This window comes from Stenella coeruleoalba, assembly GCF_951394435.1.
Source record: "Stenella coeruleoalba genome assembly, chromosome: 3".
Classification (NCBI taxonomy): domain Eukaryota; kingdom Metazoa; phylum Chordata; class Mammalia; order Artiodactyla; family Delphinidae; genus Stenella; species Stenella coeruleoalba.
In genome coordinates this window covers 13,098,452-13,119,006 of record NC_137148.1, presented here as the reverse complement: position 1 = coordinate 13,119,006, position 20,555 = coordinate 13,098,452, and positions in this window count along the sequence as shown.

Sequence of the window (20,555 nt, the reverse complement as noted above, 5' to 3'; positions counted from 1 at the left end):
ATATTAAACACACCAACATTTGAATTATGGGGGTCCCAAAAGAAGAAGAGAAAACAAAGTGACTGAGAAAATATTTGAAGAGATTATAGTTGAAAACTTCCCTAATATGGGAAACAGTCAACCAAGTCCAGGAAGCACAGAGAGTCCCATACAGGATAAATCCAAGGAGAAACACAAGACATAGTAATCAAACTATCAAAAATTAAATACAAAGGAAAAATATTAAAAGCAGCAAGGGAAAAGCAACAATTAACATACAAGAGAATCCCCATAAGGTTTACAGCTGATCTTTCAGCAGAAACTCTGCAAGCCAAAAGGGAGTGGCAGGACATATTTAAAGTGATGAAAGGTAAAAACCTACAACCAAGATTACTCTACCCAGCAAGGATCTCATTCAGATTCGATGGAGAAATTAAAACCTTTACATGCAAGCAAGAGCTAAGAGAATTCAGCACCACCAAACCAGCTGTACAACAAATGCTAAAGGAACTTCTCTAGGCAGGAAACACAAGAGAAGGAAAAGACCTACAGTAACAAACCCAAAACAATTAAGAAAATGGTAATAGGAACACACATATCAATAACTACCTTAAATGTAAATGGATTAAATGCTCCCACCAAAAACATAGACTGGCTGAATGGATACACAAACAAGACCCATACATATGTTGTCTACAAGGGACCCACTTTAGACCTAGGGACACATACAGACTGAAAGGGAGGGGATGGAAAAAGATATTCCATGAAAATGGAAATCAAAAGAAAGCTGGAGTAGCAATTCTCATATCAGACAAAATTGGATTTAAAATAAAGACTGTTACAAGAGACAAAGAAGGACACTACAAAATGATCAAGGGATCAATCCAAGAAGAAGATATAGCAATTGTAAACATTTATGCACCCAACATAGGAGCACCTCAAAACATAAGGCAAATGCTAACAGCCATAAAAGGGGAAATCGACAGCAACACAATCATAGTAGGGGACTTTAACACCCCACTTTCACCAATGGACAGATCATCCAAAATGAAAATAAATAAGGAAACACAAGCTTTAAATGATACATTAAACAAGATGGAATTAATTGATATTTATTGGACATTCCATCCAAAAACAGCAGATTACAATTTCTTCTCAAGTGCTCATAGAACATTCTCCAGGTCACAAATCAAGCCTTGGAAAAATAAAAAAATTGAAATCATATCAAGTATCTTTTTAATCACAACGCTATGAGACTAGATGTCACTTACAAGAAAAAAAATCTGGAAAAAATATAAACACAAGGAGACTAAAGAAGACACTACTAAATAACCAAGGGATGACTGAAGAAATCAAAGAGGAAATCAAAAAATACCTACAAACAAATGACAGTGAAAACCTGACGTCCCAAAACCTATGCGATGCAGCAAAAGCAGTTCTAAGAAGGAAGTTTATAGCAATTCAATTTCACCTCAAGAAACAAGAAACATCTCAAATAAACAACATAACCTTACACCTAAAGCAATTAGAGAAAGAACAAAAAAGCCCCAAAGTTAGCAGAAGGAAAGAAATCATAAAGATCAGGTCAGAAATAAACGAAAAAGAAAACAAAGAAATGATAGCAAAGATCAATAAAACTAAAAGCTGGTTCTTTGAGAAGATAAACAAAATTGATAAACCATTAGCCAGACTCATCAAGAAAAAAAGGGAGAAGACTCAAATCCATAGAATTAGAAAGGAAAAAGGAGAAGTAACAACTGACACTGCAGAAATAAAAGGATCATTAGAGATTACTACAAGCAACTCTATGTCAATAAAATAGACAACCTAGAAGAAATGGACAAATTCTTAGACAAGCACAACATTCCGAGACTGAACCGGGAAGAAATAGAAAACATAAACAGACCAATCACAAGCACTGAAATTGAAACTGTCATTAAAAATCTTCCAACAAACAAAAGCCCAGGATCAGATGGCTTCACAGGCGAATCCTATCAAACTTTTAGAGAAGAGCTAACACCTATCCTTCTCAAGCTCTTCCAAAATATAGAAGATGGAGGAATACTCCCAAACTCATTCTACAAGATCACCATCACCCTGATACCAAAACTGGACAAAGATGTAAGAAAAAAAAGAAAACTACAGGCCAATATCACTGATGAACATAGATGCAAAAATCCTCAACAAAATACTAGCAAACAGAATCCAACAGCACAGGAAAAGGATCATACACAATAATTAAATGGGGTTTAATCCAGGAATGCAAGGATTCTTCAATATATGCAAATCAATCCATGTGATAAACCATATTAACAAATTGAATCAGAAAAACCATATGATCATCTCAACAGAAAAAGCTTTCAACAAAATTCAACACTCATTTATGATAAAAACACTCCAGAAAGTAGGCATAGACGGAACTTACCTCAACATAATAAAGGTCATATACAACAAACCCATAGCCAACATTGTTCTCAATGGTGAAAAACTGACACCATTTCCCCTAAGATCAGGAACAAGACAAGGTTGCCCACTTTCACCACTATTATTCAACATAATTTTGTAAGTTTTAGCCACATCAATCAGAGAAGGAAAAGAAATAAAAGGAATCCAAATTGGAAAAGAGGAAGTAAAGTTGTCACTGTTTGTGTATGACATGATACTATACATAGAGAATCGTAAAGATGCTACCAGAAAACTACTAGAGCTAATTAATGAATTTGGTGAAGTAGCAGGATACAAAATTAATGCACAGAAATCTCTTTCATTCCTATACACTAATGATGAAAAATATGAAAGAGAAATTAAGGAAACACTCCCACTTAACATTGCAAAAAAAGAATAAAATATCTAGGAATAAACCTTCCTAAGGAAACAAAAAGCCTGTATGCAGAAAACTATGAGACACTGATGAAACAAATTAAAGATGATACAAACAAATGGAGAGATATACCATGTTCTTGGATTGGAAGAATCAACATTGTGAAAATACCTATACTACCCAAAGCAATCTACAGATTTAATGCAATCCCTATCAAAGTACCAATGGCATTTTTCACAGAACTAGAACAAAACAATTCACAATTTGTATGGAAACACAAAAGACCCTGAATAGCCAAAGCAATCTTGAGAAAGAAAAATGCAGCTAGAGGAATCAGGCTCCCTGACTTCAGACTATACTACAAAGCTACAGTAATCAAGACAGCATGGTACTGGCACAAAAACAGAAATATAGATCAATGGAACAGGATAGAAACCCCAGAGATAAACCCATGCACACATGGTCAGCTTATCTTTGATAAAGGAGGTAAGAATATACAATGGAGAAAAGACAGCTTCTTCAATAAATGGTGCTGGGAAAACTGGACAGTTACATGTAAAAGAAGGAAATTAGAACATTCCCTTACACCATACACAAAAATAAACTCAAAATGAATTAAAGTCCTAAATGTAAGGCCAGAAACTTTAAAACTCTTAAAGGAAAACATAGGAAGAACACTCCATGACATAAAACACAGCAAGATCCTTTTTGACCCACCTCCTAGAGAAATGGAAATAAAAACAAAAATAAAAAAATGGTACCTAATGAAACTTAAAAGCTTTTGCACAGCAAAGGAATCCATAAACAAGACGAAAAGACAACCCTCAGAATGGGAGAAAATATTTTCAAATGAAGCAACTGACAAAGGATTAATCTCCAAAATATATAAGCAGCACATGCAGCTCAATATCAACAAAACAAACTACCCAATCCAAAAATGGGCAGAAGACCTAAATAGACTTTTGTCCAATGAAGATATACAGATTGCCAACAAACACATGAAAGAATGCTCAACATCAGTAATCATTAGAGAAATGCAAATCAAAACTACAATGAGGTATCACCTCACACTGGTCAGAATGGCCATCAGCAAAAAATCTACAAACAGTAAATGCTGGAGAGAGTGTGGAGAAAAGGGAACCCTCTTGCACTGTTGGTGGGAATGTAAATTGATACAGCCACTATGGAGAACAGTATGGAGGTCTCTTAAGAAACTAAAAATAGCACTACCATACAACCCAGCAATCCCACTACTGGGTCTATACCCTGAGAAAATCATAATTCAGAAAGAGTGAGGTACCAAAATGTTCATTGCAGCTCTATTTACTGTAGCCAAGACATGGAAGCCACCTAAGTGTCCATCAACATATGAATGGATAAAGAAGATGTAGCACATGTATACAATGGAATATTACTCAGCCATAAAAAGAAATGAAGTTGAGTTATTTGTAGTGAGGTGGATGAACCTAGAGTGTGTCATACACAGTGAAGTAAGTCAGAAAGAGAAAAACAAATACCGTATGCTAACACATACATATGGAATCTAAAAAAAAGAAAAAAAATGGTTCTGAAGATTGTAGGGGCAGGAGAGGAATAAAGGCACAGACATAGAAAATGGACTTGAGAACATGGGGGGGGAAGGGTAAGCTGGGACGAAGTGAGAGAGTGGCATGGACATATATACACTACCAAATGTAAAATAGATAGCTAGTGGGAAGCAGCCGCATAGCACAGGGAGATCATCTTGGCTCTTTGTGACCATGTAGCGGGATGGGATAGGGAGGGTGGAAAGGAGACCCAAGAGGGAAGAGATATGGGGATATATGTATATGTATAGATGATTCACTTTGTTATAAAGCAGAAATTAGCACACCATTGTAAAACAATTATACTCCAATAAAGATGTTTAAGGAAAAAGTGTACAATAAGACCCAGCAATCCTACTACTGCACATATACCTTGAGAAAACCATAATTCAAAAAGATTCCTGTACCACAATGTTCATTGCAGCTCTATTCACACTAGCCAGGACATGGAAGCAACCTAAGTGCCAATTGACAGATGAAGGGATAAAGGAGATGTGACACATATATACAATGGAATATTTCTCAGACATAAAGAGGAATGAAAGTGAGTTATTTGTAGTGAGGTGCATGGACCTAGAGACTGTCGTACAGAGTGAAGTAAGTCAGAAACAGAAAAACAAATACCATATGCTAAAACATATATATGGAATCAAAAAAAAAAAAGTTCTAAAGAACCTAGGGGCAGGACAGGAATAAAACACAGACAGAGAAAATGGACTTGAGGACAAGGGGAGGGGGAAGGGTAAGCTGGGATGAAGTGAGAGAGTGGCCTGGACATATATACACTACCAAATGTAAAATAGATAGCTAGTGGGAAGCTGCCACATAGCACAGGGAGATCAGCTCGGTGCTTTGTGACCACCTAGAGTGGTGGGATAGGGAGAGTGGGAGGGAGGGAGCTGCAAGTCGGAGGAGATATGGGGATGTATGTTTATGTATAGTTAATTCACTTTGTTATACAGCAGAAACTAATAGCATTGTAAAGCAATTATACTCCAATAAAGATTTTTAAAAAAAGAATGAGAAAAGAGAAAATAAATAAAAAGTTAAGAAATTAAAAAATAAAAGAGAAAAGACAAAAAGAAAATGAATTAAGAAAAGAAAAATATGAAATAAAATGGAAAGAGTAAAGGACAAATGAAAAATTAAAAAAGAATAAATGTTAAATTGAGAAAAATAAAAGAATAAAGACAAAATTAGGGGGAAAAGAGTAAATAAATAAACAAGAAAATAATTTTTAAACGTTTAAAAAGACAAAACCCCTACAATATCAATATGATATATTTGAAGGAAGAAACAAGCAAACTTTGGTCAAACCCTTCAGGTTGGTGCAAACTGCTTCCTGAGCCAGAAGGATGCAAACTCATGGAGTGGGCTCCTTCCTGAAACCGATACAGGGATTGACTCCTTATGAATCATATCAAAAAATCAACCAAATAGGAATGGGGACAATCAACCCAAGTTTCATCTACAATAGTGGTTTTCTCTCACTTTTTGACCTCAAGAAACTTTTACACTCAAAAATTATTGCAGACTTCAAAGAACTTTGTGTTTTTTGTTTGTTATTTGTTTTATACAATAGCTGTCTACATTTATTGTATTAAAAATAAAACCTGTAGGATTCTTCAGTGGCTTTTTGCTTTCTAATTTGAAAAGCTGTAAGAATTTTTGGCTTTTATAGAACTTGTCATGTCTACACTTAAAATAGTCAATTACTTTTTCTTGAAACTCAAAATGACTGATCTCAAAATTATGCTGCAACTTAACTAGTGTCATAATAATATACAAACATGTGGTTGCTTAAGACTCAATAAGATACATTATTAACATCTATAAAGCTGAAGGAATGATAGCTTTTGGCATATTTTCAGGTCTTATTTGCAGTTTGGCCCAGTTTCTTTGGAGTAGATTCTTCCCTACCATGAGTCAGAGAACTGACAGTTATGTCAGTTAAACATGGAACCTGCTGCTGTGGACTGAGAAAACAGGTCTTCTATTCTCTTTTTTCAGCTGTCAAATGAAAGCCAAATTTGGATTTACATAAGGAGGCACCCTATTTGAGATGATGGATGCAACGGAAGGTATCCTACAAATGCTATTGTAATACCATAGAACATCAAAATGTCTCAAGGCCAGGCAACAAGGGCTTATCTTTCGTAAGGAGGACTAAGCAATGTTAAAAAGAACTGGGCGTGGGGAAGTGGGATGAATTCATGGGGTGACGGGACTCTTGTGTAGGAAATGTCATCTTCTGTGGCCAGATGATTCTCAGGAGAAGCTGTTGTGGGGAGGGTTCTCTATGTTCCAATGCTTGCTTAACCTCAGGGCAAGTCAGAAAGATAGCCCACAAAAACCTGATATATTTACTATGTGGCCCTTTGCAGAGAAAATTTGGTGACCCCCTAAATACACTGAATATTTTTCTGTCTATGACAAAGCTATGGAAACAAAATTTACCAGAATATAAGCTTTATGATGGCAAGGATTTTTGCTATTTTTATACACTGTTTTATCCTTAACCCTAGAATACTGCATGGCATATAGTAGGTGCTCACTAAATATTTGTCGAATGAGTGAAATAGTGCACAATAAAGCAATTTTAAATGTAAAATTCAATCTATTTCATCTCTGTTTTAGCTGTGTAGGAACAAATGATAATTTGTTTCATTTAGTATTCTATGCCAAAAGCAATGAAAATTTTATTTGATTTTTGGCAACATATAGATTCAGCTAAAAGTTATACCAAACAGAGGGAAGAAATTATGTACATAACGAATTGAAATAAGAAAGCAACAAATGCAAACAATGGATTTAAGTTTGGGGGATATAGCAACTCACTCCATGAGTTCATCTCACTTCCCCACACTCAGTTCTTTCCAACATAATTTCTGTCCTTGCCGATGGCTGTTCTGGGATGGCGTGAATTCCTGGCTACACCAGAGTTCTCTATGAGAATGCATCTGTGTTCAGTTTCTTGACATACAGTGCTGAATTCAGATACTCAAGCATGTACTCTAGAAGTACCCCATGCTAGAGCCTATGCACCCAGAGCTGAAATGCCATGTCTTCTCATTGAAACCGACCCTGAGGAATCCTCAGGTGTGGCAGAAGGAACTGATTCCTTCTGCCCATCCCTTCCTGCACTCCAACACCCATGTACAAAAAGAGGAATATAATTATAAAGTGCAGATAGCTGCACAACCCTCATGCTCCATTAAAAATCCTCTCTGGCTTGTGTATTTGTGGTGACCTCATTTGACCCTCAACATCATGGAGTCTGCTGTGCATCACCCAACTCAGGTTCCCATCATAATCATAGGGTTCACTCTGCTTCATCTACCCCAGGTTCCCATCATTAACATCATCATGGGGTTCACTGTGCATCACCCAACTCAGGCTCCCATCATAATCATGGGGTTCACTCTGCTTCATCTACCCCAGGTTCCCATCATTATCATCATCATGGGGTTCACTGTGCATCACCCAACTCAGGTTCTTATTATCTCCCCTGCCACACTATGGGTGCCAGCATTCTTTCTCATTTTCTTCCCTCTTCTCCATCTCTCACTTCCTACTGTTCTTTTTGTTTCTAGTCAGTTCTACACATCTTGGCTTTGCAGAAAAGAAGAGTGTTTCATCAACCTATTGTGAATGAGGGTGGCTATGGCCCATGAATATCATAATGTGGTCTCTCAGGGGCTACTCCTGTGGACCGGACCTAAGGCAAAGTGTGTCATCAGAGTCTCCTGGTGCCTCTTTCTGCTTTTTAGAATTCTCTACTCCCTAGATCTCCCATTCCTTAATATGAAAGACCATTTTGTCAGCCTAACTCCAGGATCTAAACCATTCTCAGGTTTTCTCCTCAAGAAAACCTTACCTGTCCTTTTGTCTCAGTCCCTTGGTGGCTGAGAGATTTCATTTAAAAGATGGTGCTTCCCTCTCTCGTCCTGTGTGGGCTGTCCTATGCACTTGTCCCTGAAACAAGAAGCCACATCTGCCTCTCACAGGTCTGAGCTTAGTGTTACAGGATTACTACCAGAGAATGTCTGAGAATTGGTTTAACCCTTTGCAAGTGCAACACTGCTCTATCCTAAACAGGAAAGAGATGAAGATAACTGATTGCCTGAAGTTTAAAGTGTCCAGCTGCCACCATTTGGGAATAGCACCAAGAATTGCCTAACAAAGAAAGAGAAATGACACATTCCCCATTGAGACTATAGAATTATTAGCTGACTATCACAGAGATGAAGCAAACTGGTATAGAACACATACAGCTTTATAGCAACTCTATCATCTTTTCTTTTGGATTTCTTTAGTCTCAGCTTTCTCCACCCCAAAATGAGCCTACCAAAATGGAGAAAATATTCCAGATGCTATGTGTTCAGTAGAATGTCACTTTCATCTGGTCTGTGTTATTTGGTATTTATTTTTAAACACGAATAAGCATCTTATTTGTTCTTCTGATGACTGTTGAGCACTTGGCAGCTGCCGGCATTGTTCCACACACAGTAATTCTGACAACACCCTTGCTCAATAGAACCCAGCAGAGGGCATGGGAAAATCAGCCTCCTTTGTTCGAGAAAGCATGAAATACCCAGTCCAAGTGAACTTTTATTTATAATAGAGCCCAACTCCACTAATCCCTCAAAATCTATACAGTTGTTTTTTAAAGTGTTAATGATGTTAAGAGCTCAAGCCCATTGACTGCTAATCATACATTAAACCAACACAGATATGGTTCTGAGAATATTTTGATTCAATTAGCTGTTTGTCATATTCCAACTTGTGAACAGCTGTAAGTGCAACCCCTATTATAATAAGATACCGACACATTTCCTTTCTTCTTTTTTCATAATGAAAAACCGCCACCATAACAAACACTTGGAATCTCTGTACAGTAAATGCCACCAATTTAATTATGTCTCTCAGCTACCCCATTTTGTACAGGAGCTAGGGAAGTGCAAAATTAAAAGGACAGTACGACATAGGAGAAGCAATTGTTTTTATTAAAGGTTTCGCTTCATTTTGTTTTCCATGTCACTCTGCATCAGTTCAGCAATGGAAATATCTGGATTCCTGGCATTCCAGTCAGAGTCCTTTAAATGGAAAGAGCAACGATGAACCACGATAATTAATAGGTTACCCACTTCCAAGAGGAGTCGACGTTTAGGGGTTAGAGCATAGAAGGCCTTTAACTAGAACTGTTCCAGAAGTGAGGAGAGCTACAGGTTACACGAAGATTTGATTTTGCAAGTCCTTTAATTTTTGTCTTTCCTGATGAAAGCTTCCCCTTATTTGTCACTTAAGATATATTGTGATCAAGAAACTTAGGCTATGGGCAAATAAGAGAAAGAGATAAAGAGTCCCAGAGTCTAGAAAGTGTCAAACAAATAACCATCGGAGCAGTGCCACTCAAGGACATTCTGTCTGTTGGTGGTTTTCCTATGGAGGTTGTCAGACTCTGACTTTACCACCTCCTGCTAAAAGGCATGATGTAGTGTAAATGAGAAGTGTTTCCTTAATCAGTTGCTTTACTCCTGTTCTTTGGAACAGTCCACAGAATAGTGAACTAACACCCTGGATCTGTCTCATACCTACCAGTTCAGAATTCCATCACTCACTGCTTCCATGGCTGTATTGTAGAAATCAATTAATGCCAGCTTTCCTTTTAGACTATTATTGATCCATCATTCATTAACATTTGTAGGATGAGTCTTTCTAGAAAGAGTATGGAATTGTGGAATTTTCAAGCTGTGGGGGAGGCCTTAGAAATCATAGTTCAACTCTTGTATTTTACAGATGAAAAATCTGTGATCAAGAGTGGACACATGGGGTTAGCAGGGGCCCAACGCTAATTTAACCTGGGTTTTTATTTTCTTTCTTCTTCAGCAAGGAAGATGCCAGAAAACCACACTGTATCATGGGGAACAACTAACTACCCCTTGAGGGTAGAAATGGTAGGGTGCTCAGAGGTCGCAGAAGCAGAGGTGATATTCAAAAGATTACAAGTGGTGTGGTACAGGCAGTGACCAAGCAGAATGGGTACTGGCCACACACCTGGAGCTGGGTTCTGGGTAACTACTGTGTTGGGCACTAAATTTTAGCTACTGAATAATGGGGATGTCTGGTGGGAACAAGCGAGGGCATTGAGCAGCCAGGGATGGGGCTTCTGAGAAACTCAAGGCAGAAGCCATATACACTAACCAACGTAGAAGTATTTCAGTGTTTAAACAACTGGTATTCCATATCACCATGTGCCAGCCCAGCTTGAAAGAGTAGATACTTAAGGAAATGGTTGTAACTAACCATTTTATATTCCAAGGACTTAATGTGAAAACTCTTATGACACCTAGGGGCATTGCCAGGGAAAAGGAAAGGGAAGTGATTCTAGATCTGTTGGTGGCAACAATCCTGATATCTTGTCTCACTTTGCGTGTCGGAACATGCTATGCAGGTAACTTGTACAAGTGGGTATTACTTTGAGAGTTGTACAGAAAAGAGGACCCAGTGTCTACCGCAGGGTTCTGCTCCCCATCTGAAGGACAGCAGCGCCAGCCTTCACCATGAGAACCGCTAGAGACCAAACGTCCCAACCCCTCTTCCCACTGCAAGTGTTGGGAAGCACATCATATATAAGACACAACTCGTCAGCGTAGAGTCTACTGGGCTGCCACCAATCTTCTTCATGGTTAGCATAGAGAGTTAAGCTAGAGCTAGGACAGATTCTGGCCTCAGGACCATCCCTGAAAACTCCTGGATACACTGCAGGAAGGGTAGCATTGCCGCTCTGATGTTAGAAACTGCAAGGTGTGCTTGCACTGGATATGGACTGAGACCCATCCATTGACTTGTGAGGAGAGAGGGAGACACCTTGCTTTCTCAAGGTGGCATGACTAGAAATGCATGGAACTAGATCCCCCATCACCTGACTTGCAATGCTATGTTCTCTTCCCCACTATATGAAAATGATACTGTATCACACTGGGACATTCCTATGAAATAAGATACAGAAATGGACTCTCCATGCATAGAGGACTACAGAACATCCATCATTAATAACTGCTGGTTTCAGGAATTTTCCATTCATCCAGTCATTTACTCCTTTCCAATGGCTCTAAAATGAGTCTGTTTCCTATACTGCTTGAAGATGGTGTTGAGTTTAGGATCTATCTATCTATAATTTTTTTTTTTTTTTGCGGTACGCAGGCCTCTCATTGTTGTGGCCTCTCCCGTTGCAGAGCACAGGCTCCGGACGCGCAGGCTCAGTGGCCACAGCTCACGGGCCCAGCTGCTCCGCGACATGTGGGATCTTCTCAGACCGGGGCACGAACCCGTGTCTCCTGCATCGGCAGGCGGACTCTCAACCACTGTGCCACCAGAGAAGCCCGTAGGATCTATGTTTTGATCACTGATTAATTTATCCATCTACCACTCTTATGTCAGGATCTGAGCTAAGCCCTGGGAATAAAAAGATGTTATCACGGGTTCACTCCATCTGTCTTTTAAGCCATGAGCCAACGAACCTCCATCCTAAGTGGGGACAAATATAATTTTGTCATTCCATTTAACCAGCTTTTCAAATGTCATTACAGAAATTTCAATGATTCAGCACTAGAAGGAGAAGGATTAATTAGATCAGTATACAGCTGATGTACATTAAATAATATGTTTAATCAGCATATTATTAAATACACCACACTTCTGACCCATTGTCCTGAGACCAAACTTAGAAGCCTGAATTCTTCCTTCCCATAGCATGATTTGTTCTCCACAAGGCTCCTTGGTCTTTGTAGAGGGTTAATGGTGGCCTCATAAAAGATATGATCATGTCCTAATTTCTGGAACCATGAATGTAACCTTATTTGGAAAAAGGGTTTTTGCAGATGTAATTACCTTATCGTCTCAAGATGAGATCATGCTGGATTATCTAGGTGCACCCTAAATCCAATGATGTGTCCTTACAAGAAACAGAAGAGGATCACACAGGGAAGAGGGTCACGTGAAAACAGAGGCAGAGGTAGAGTTTTGCGGCCACAAGGCAAGGATGTCAACAACCCCTAGAAGGTGGAAAAGCCAAGAAGGCTTCTCCTCAGAGCCTCTGGAGGGACTCTAGTCCTACCAACACCTTGATTTCAGACTTCTGGCCTCCAGAACTGTGAGAGAATAAATTTCTACAGTTTTAAGCCACCAGGTTTGTGGTACTTTGTTACAGCAGCCATAGTAAACTGAGTCTTTCATAGACCTACATTCCTGTAGGTTCCCTCACCTACCCTGCATTTAGACATGACTTCAAATATTAATGGCAGTTGAAATAACTGCATTTGTTAATAACTCTTTTCCACCTTATATGACTCTCCTTGGATCTGCTGATCAGGATGAGATAACCCCCCAAACTTGATTAGACTCCCAGTAAAGCAAAGGTCATTTGTGAAGTCCTGTGCTGGTGGATAAATGTACAATCCCACTTATACATTTTGAAACACAGAAAATCAATATCAGGCCACCATTTTGGTTTTTTCAGAGTTGAGGAGGAAGGGGATATCAGGCTGGAAGCATTGTTCTGGGGCTTCCATGGTTTAGGAAGGTCTTAACCCTGATAGAAAGGAAATTCTACTTTCTCCTTATAGAAGGAGTACTGTCATTTACTTATATTACCACTTTTAACTTGGGACTCTTTCAAGTTGCTTTTTTTTTTTTTTTTGCAGTACGCGGGCCTCTCACTGCTGTGGCCTCTCCCGCTGCGGAGCACAGGCTCCGGATGCGCAGGCTCAGCGGCCATGGCTCACGGGCCCAGCCACTCGGCGGCATGTGGCATCTTCCCAGACCGGGGCACAAACCTGCGTCCCCTGCATCAGCAGGCAGACTCTCAACCACTGCACCTCCAGGGAAGCCCTCAAGTTGTATTTTTATTAGCAGGCTGTATCACAGGGTGCACAAGGAAACTCATGTTGGGCTCAGAGCCTGGGTCAATGCTTCACAGGTAGTGGGCACTCCATAAATATTTTGTTAAATGACAGAGGAATGGATAAAGAAGATGTGGTACATATATACAATGGAACATTACTCAGCCATAAAAAGGAACAAAATTGGGTCACTTGTAGAGATGTGGATGGATCTAGAGACTGTCATACAGAGTGAAGTAAGTCAGAAAGAGAAAAACAAATATCGTATATAACACATATATGTGGAATCTAGAAAAATGGCACAGATGAACCGGTTTGCAAGGCAGAAATAGAGACACAGATGTAGAGAACAAAGGTATGGACACCAAGGAAGGAAAGCGGGAGAGGGGATGGTGGTGGGATGAACTGGGATATTGGGATTGACATATATACACTCATATGTATAAAATAGATAACTAATAAGAACCTGCTGTATAAAAGTAAAATAAAATAAAATTCAAAAAAAATGTAAAAAAAATAATTAAAAAAAAGAAATTGATTACATTTGTTTCTGAATCTATTTTCAGTATTCTCCACACATTTGTTCTCTCTTATGTGAGACCATTGCTGTTATTTCTCTTCTAAATCAAGAAACCAAAGACAGGCAGAGTACTATGGAAATTGAGAAGAGGACAGAATTACTTTTACCCGGAGAGACCAAGACTTTCCTGAACTTACAGGGCACTGGGTTTTTCCTTCTTGTATGGCTCTGAATGGGCTCTGCTTTGTAGTAAAGACTTGAGTGTGTGTATATAGCTGATCTCATAAATCCCTTGAACGCAAGGACGTATCTCATGGCACATTCATAACTTCCCTCCTTGCACCCAGAGCATCCATCAAAGTCCCTGCATGCGGAAGAGGCTGAAAACCCCTTTCTGAGTCAAAGCTTCCAGGTCCTCCTGATTTTCTCATCTAGAGATGGTTCAGGGGCTCTGGCTGCCAGCTGGATAGGGTGGTAGATGATGCAGGGAAGCAACGAATATCTGTGGCCTCATCATATTACATTTCTCTTTTATAAACTTTCCATTTCTGTCAGCATTATTCTTGGAGGCTTTCCTCCTCGGTGGTTAGAAACTAAGATGCTACTGCCTGACCTGGGCTGCTGTGTGGGTCATTTGAGATCTCCTCCCAAGAACAAATTGGAATGCCCTGCATTTTGTCTGTTGGTCCCAACCATAATTTATTTAAACCCAGCCAGTTGCAGTTTATTTATCTCACTTGGCCCATATTCTGTGGGATGCACGCCCCTGTGTGTTCTTGCTCTGTTTTCAGTCTCACATGCAAAGATGTTTGGCAGTTGAGTTTATCACTCTTTAAATCTGAGTCCTGCCCCTGTTAGGAGCCGATGCTTTTCAGCTATGGCTGGACTACATTGTTTTAAGGATTTAGGGGGAACAGCACACTTTTCACATAAATTTATTTTTATATTGGTATTTTACTCCTGAATTTTGAAGGAGCGTTGTCAATTTATGGGGGAAAAATTTGGTTTTCTTTCTTCTTTTCTTAATTTTTTTCTTTTCTCTTTTAGAATTTGGTTGGTCTTCTTGGATTGTATTCCATCAGATTTTTGTTTCAGGATTTTTCTGAAATTGTTCTATTCTTTTTCCTTAGGAAATGCTCTGCTTTTTAAAAAAATTTTTATTTTATATTGGAGCATAGTTGATTAACAATGTTGTATTAGCTTCAGGTGCACAGCAAAGTGATTCAGTCATACATATGCATGTATCTATTCTTTTTCATATTCTTTTCCCATGTAGGTTGTTACAGAATATTGAGCAGATTTCCCTGTGCTATACAGTAGGTCCTTGTTGGTTATCCATTTTAAATATAGCAGTGTGTACATATCAATCTCAGACTCCCTAACTATCCCTTCCCCCAGTAACCGTAAGTTCATTCTCTAAGTCTGTGAGTCTCTTTCTGTCTTGAAAATAAATTGATTTGTGTCATTTTTTTTTTAGATTCCACATATAAGTGACATCACATGATATTTGTCTTTGTCTGACTTACTTCACTTAGTATGGTAATCTCCAGGCCCATCTATGTTGCTGCAAATGGCAGAATGCTTGTTTTTATACACTGCAAAAATGCAGGCCATTTTGGTGATAATATGCACTAGGAAATTATCCTGTTGTGAGAAAACTGGCCTCTGGAGGGCACTGCGAACTTTACACCCCACATACCTTGTGGCTATTGCTTCCTGCTTAAAGTACTGTGAGTGGTTGGGTTACATAGAAAATGCTTCATTCAACTGTAAATGTGGTTATGCCTAGGTTCCCAAAACACGTGTGAGGCTTGCAATTTGAAAATAGAAATTGAGAAATGTCTAGCTAGACCATAGGTTGCTTTACAGAAGGCTGATCCATGGATGCAATGAGAGGCACAAAGTGATTTGGACCCAGAGGTTGGCTTCTCAGTTTTAAAATGGCCCTGGCAGTGGAAATGCACAGCCCAGGTGAAACATTCGATGTTTGCGCTGCCTGATTGATCAACTTGCAGTAAATTAAGAAACGAAAACAAAACACTTTTTACTTCTGAGTACTCAATACATATTTATTCAATTCAATTAAGTAAATGAAGATTTGAGAATTTAACTATTACTTTAAAAAATAAATAAGTTTATTATTTATTATTAGAGGAGATAACCAGTGTGCATTTAAATCATGCATAAGAAAAACTTCTTACGCTACACTCCACAGTTTATAAATACTTGTACCATGAAAACATTGTTGTAACCCCGATTGACCAAGACTCATATTTTTATTATAGCCCCCAAAGAGAAACCTAAGTCTAAGATCCATTCATGAGTAATGTCGATTTCATGGGGCAGCAGATATCACATAGCAAATTGTAAATGGATTTCCCAGTACCTCTTCTTTCACAAAATCCATTGCTATGGACTTCCCTTTCCCCCTTTTCTCCTCAATCCCTTTCACAACCAGCTCCCCTAGTCTGCTCCAGGACCAGCTAGGGAGTGGGTGAGTGTTTCAATAGCCCTTTGGTGAGAAGGTGAGGTCCTTAAGGGGAAATCAGTGATGCTATTTTCTAAGGAAGGATGTTTTCTCTGGGTAGGATAAATAAACTTTGACCTAGAGCTAAATTTTGTGGGGTACAGAACAAATTTTGGAGACTCAGTGGAGAGAAGGGGGGCTGGGCTTTGGGGGTGAACTTGGAGGTCTCGGCAGCACTCATTTGGAAGCTAGCCTTGATTTACAGTTTCCATATGCAGCCAAGTTATCTATTTATTTGCAGGTCCTGGTCCACCTCTCCAGGACACCTCTTATGGTCACAGAAGTGTCTGACCCGGTATGAGATATATCCCTGGGTGCCTCTTGAGGTAACTCTGCAGTGTTATGCCTCTCTTCATGGGGCAGACCCTTCTTTGCAGTCTCCTCAACTATAATTCAGCTCCAAAGGGCTGTAATTTCTGCCTGGATTTCTGTGAGAGAGTTTTTAATCAGTTACATAAGACTTGAGAGTGAACTGCTTCCTTGAGATTAAACATATCAATATCATCATTTAGTTGTGTCCTGCAGAGTGGACTGGTGCCCAGGGTGACCTCTGGCTTCTTCTTCATCAGGACAGAACTGGACATGAGCAGCTCTTGTCCCTCTGGAGGCCGCGACTCCTTCTGTGGGACTCAGGGCATTAATGGTGGGGTTCTCTCTGAATTCACCCAGAGGTGGCCTAGTATAAGGGTGATGGGTGTGGACATGGCCAGTCTCCCTCACTCCCAAGCTCTGATCACATGGCAGGTATTCAGATCTCTTCCACCCATTCATTCCATGACACATTCCCACAAGCTTAGCAACCTAAAACAATATAATTTTGTTAACTTACAGCTCCGGAGGCTTAAACGAGTCAACAGGGCTGCACTCCTTTTGGAGATTCTAAGAAAGGATTCATTTCCTTGTCTTTTCCAGCTTCTAAATGCGGCCCGTATTCCTTGGCTTGTGGCCTTGCATCGCTCTGACCCCTGCTTCCATTGTGACATCTCCTTCTCTGGTTCTGATGCTCCTACCTCCCTAATTATAAGCACCCTTGGGATTACATTGGGTCTACCAAGCTTATCTCCCCATCTCATGATCTTTAACTTGATTACCTCTATAAAGTCTCTTTTGTCATGTAAGGTAACATTCCCAGTTTCTGGAGATTAAGATGTGGACATCTTTGAGGACATTATTCAGCCAGTCACACACCCCTTCTTCAGCTTCCCATGGTCTACGCCATGAGAGGTCCTCAGTACTGCTGAGTCTAATCTCTGGCAAAACCAAGGCATCTCTGCCTGAGTCCTTCTCATTTCTTGAAGTTTTCAGGCTCACCTTAACTTTTCTATCATTAGCAGTGGAGTCTCCTGTGCCAAGCCTACAAGAAAATAACCATCTTCTCTAGAAACGAAACAGCGGGACGGGTATGTCCATTTCCCTGCCTCTCAAGGGGTTATCTCAGAAACACTTCCCTTTTGTGGCAGTGCATCCTGCCGTGTGAGGGAAACATTCGCTAAAACTTTTTGAGCCAAGCCCTTGACAGGCTGTTGCCTTCTTTCCTCTTCTCTGACAATTCTTAAAATACTTAACCAGCATATCTGTGGTTAGAGATATGTAGGTATTGCCTGTCTGGGAAAACTTGATGACTCCAGGGCAGACAACTTAAGGGTCCCACTAGCCCCTGACATTCTCCCAATCCACTCATTGCCACTCTTGCAGGCTTCTGTTACAGTAGGTCAGCCAAGGTTCAAACATCTTTTCTCCTGGAGCTGATGTTCTATTGCTTGAAAACAACTTCCATTTCTGATGCATCACTATTTCTTGTGCAGACAACATGACCTTTCCTATCTCCTGTCTCTGTGTGTCAGCCACGTTTCTGATGGACGTTCCAGACTTTGGGTGATGGTCTGAGACAAGAGTGTTAAAAATATCTCTCCATGCATTCCCCTTCTCAGTTATCTCCCAGAAAGGGTGTATAGTCACAGAGAAATTATTTTCAGCAACTTGACTCAGTACTTTATCCCTTTTTTCCAACCCCATTTTATCTTCTAAAGACTTTGAGTCACTCATTCTTAACATTGTCCAACTGTATTAAAAAAATCTACACTGTATAGCCATTGTTTCAAACTCAAATGACTCTCACTGCAGTGATTTTTAGTCAGTGATAGAGAATCATACTGCCGAGGATACCTAAATCCAGGTCTTGAGCTCTCTCATGGAACTTCCATGAACTGCCTCCCAATGCAGGCTACACGTACGTTTTTCTCTCTTTCATTTGTTCAATTAAATGCTGAGCACTCATTTGCCTTTTTAGTGGGCAAGACTGTATGTCACTTTTGAACCATCTTGCACAAATATGGATGCAATTCCCTGATGGGTAGGGCTTCTGTCAAGTTGCCAGGCCTAAGTGAGGAAAAGACTAGGGTCTCATTAGCTCACAAAACTTGTCATGTCTCAAGACTACAATTGTTTTCTGAGTTGCAATGATTCCTTGCTGACCCAGATGCCGTCACAGACCTCGACGTGTTCCGAGGAAGCAAGGACCCCTCGCTAGTGCCGACTCAGCCCTGACATCTCTAGGCTTGGGATCCTGTGATTGGCTTGTGGTGGTCAGCTCCTGACTCCCCAGCCTTGCGGGCATTCCCAAGAGGGTGAGGTCTCCTTACAAACCCATAACCATCACCAACTTTATTTCCAGAGGGTCTTCTGAGGAGGACCAAATGCTTGTGCTTTCCAAACTTGGATCTGATTATACACTCTTTCCCCAATCAACCTTCTGCCCAGCTTCTCGAGAAAAGTTGTGATTCTAAGTGGTGCTTTGCTCATCTCAATAGTGGCTACCAACGTGATGCTAAAGTGCCTGCACCTACTCATCTAGGTGAGCTACTCTTAGTGGATCTAAGTTGATGTCCCAACAACTCTTTTATAGAGCAAAAGGTTATGACACATGTAAATTTGTTCAGTGAGGAGGCTTGAACCCCTTTCTCTTCATCTCTTCCCTGCTCAATAATTAACTCCTTAATGAGCAATATTTGCTCAGTTCTATCACTTTCTAGTAACTTTGAATTATCAGAAAAACTATGTCTGGTTTTAAAGACTCAGTCCTGATCACTGAGAAATTTCAGTCTCATATTTCACTTAAAACTCTCCTTCTTAGAGATCCTAGGAGACTTGGGGCAGTGAAGGAGGGTGGTGTTTGATCTCCAACACCCACTTTCCTTTTCCCTGGGCTTTCCTGCAGAGCAGGGAGGAGGGAAAGGGGAAATGGTTCTCCTTATCTGTCTGCATGTATGAGGCTGCAATCTTCCTTGGTTGAATATAACTTCTACTCTAACTCATTGTCTTTTGGAACAATGAGGGAAGGTGGTGGCCAGGTCTCCCGGGCCTTGGAGACTATTGGGGAGATTCAGCTACCTCTAATTGATTACTAGCTAGCAGCATCATACTGCAGGCCTCTTAACAGGGGTCCTTTCTGTCTTTAGGCTACCTTCATCCCTAGCAAGCCTGTATCACACTATCTCCCAGCCTTCACAATCTTATCTACCATCTCAATCTCCTAACAATTTGCAGGATCTGCCTTCCACATCGCTCAGGAACAAGGAATGGAAGAACAACCTTGCTTCTTCTCCACGTGGTCATACCTTACCCAATTTCTCACTAATGCAGGTTTCCCTGAAGGAATAATGGGTGAAGGTTAGCAAGCATAATGGCCAAGCAGACAACTACCCATGGAGTTAAATGTGTTTCTCTTCTTGTGGATAACTCTTAAGTTATTTATAAGTAGACGATATGAGTCTTCCTCCCTAGACTATGGAAAGTGGAATAGCTTCTCTGTGTGAACTCTGCATTAAAGATGCTAAAATTATATAAAGTTAAACTTTAATAACTCATCCTCTCTACTATCCTGCCCTACTGCTTTTTATTTATTGTATCCTTAACTGCATAGTGGTATTTATTTATCCTTTCATATTATTAAGTATCTTAGTCTTTATTTTATGGGGTCTGGATACTCTGTCTTCCTGAATCTTTACCACTTTCAAATAATAAAACAATATTCTTATTTGTTTCCCTAACTTAAATTTCCTGACTTAAAATTTAGATATTTAATCCAAATGGAATTTATTTTTCTGTATGGTGTGATGTAAGGATTGAAACATACTTTACCCATTATGACTTCATGAAATTCTGAATCTTTTGCAAGATTTGCAATTTTCACTAAAATGGATTTACCTAATTTTTACAT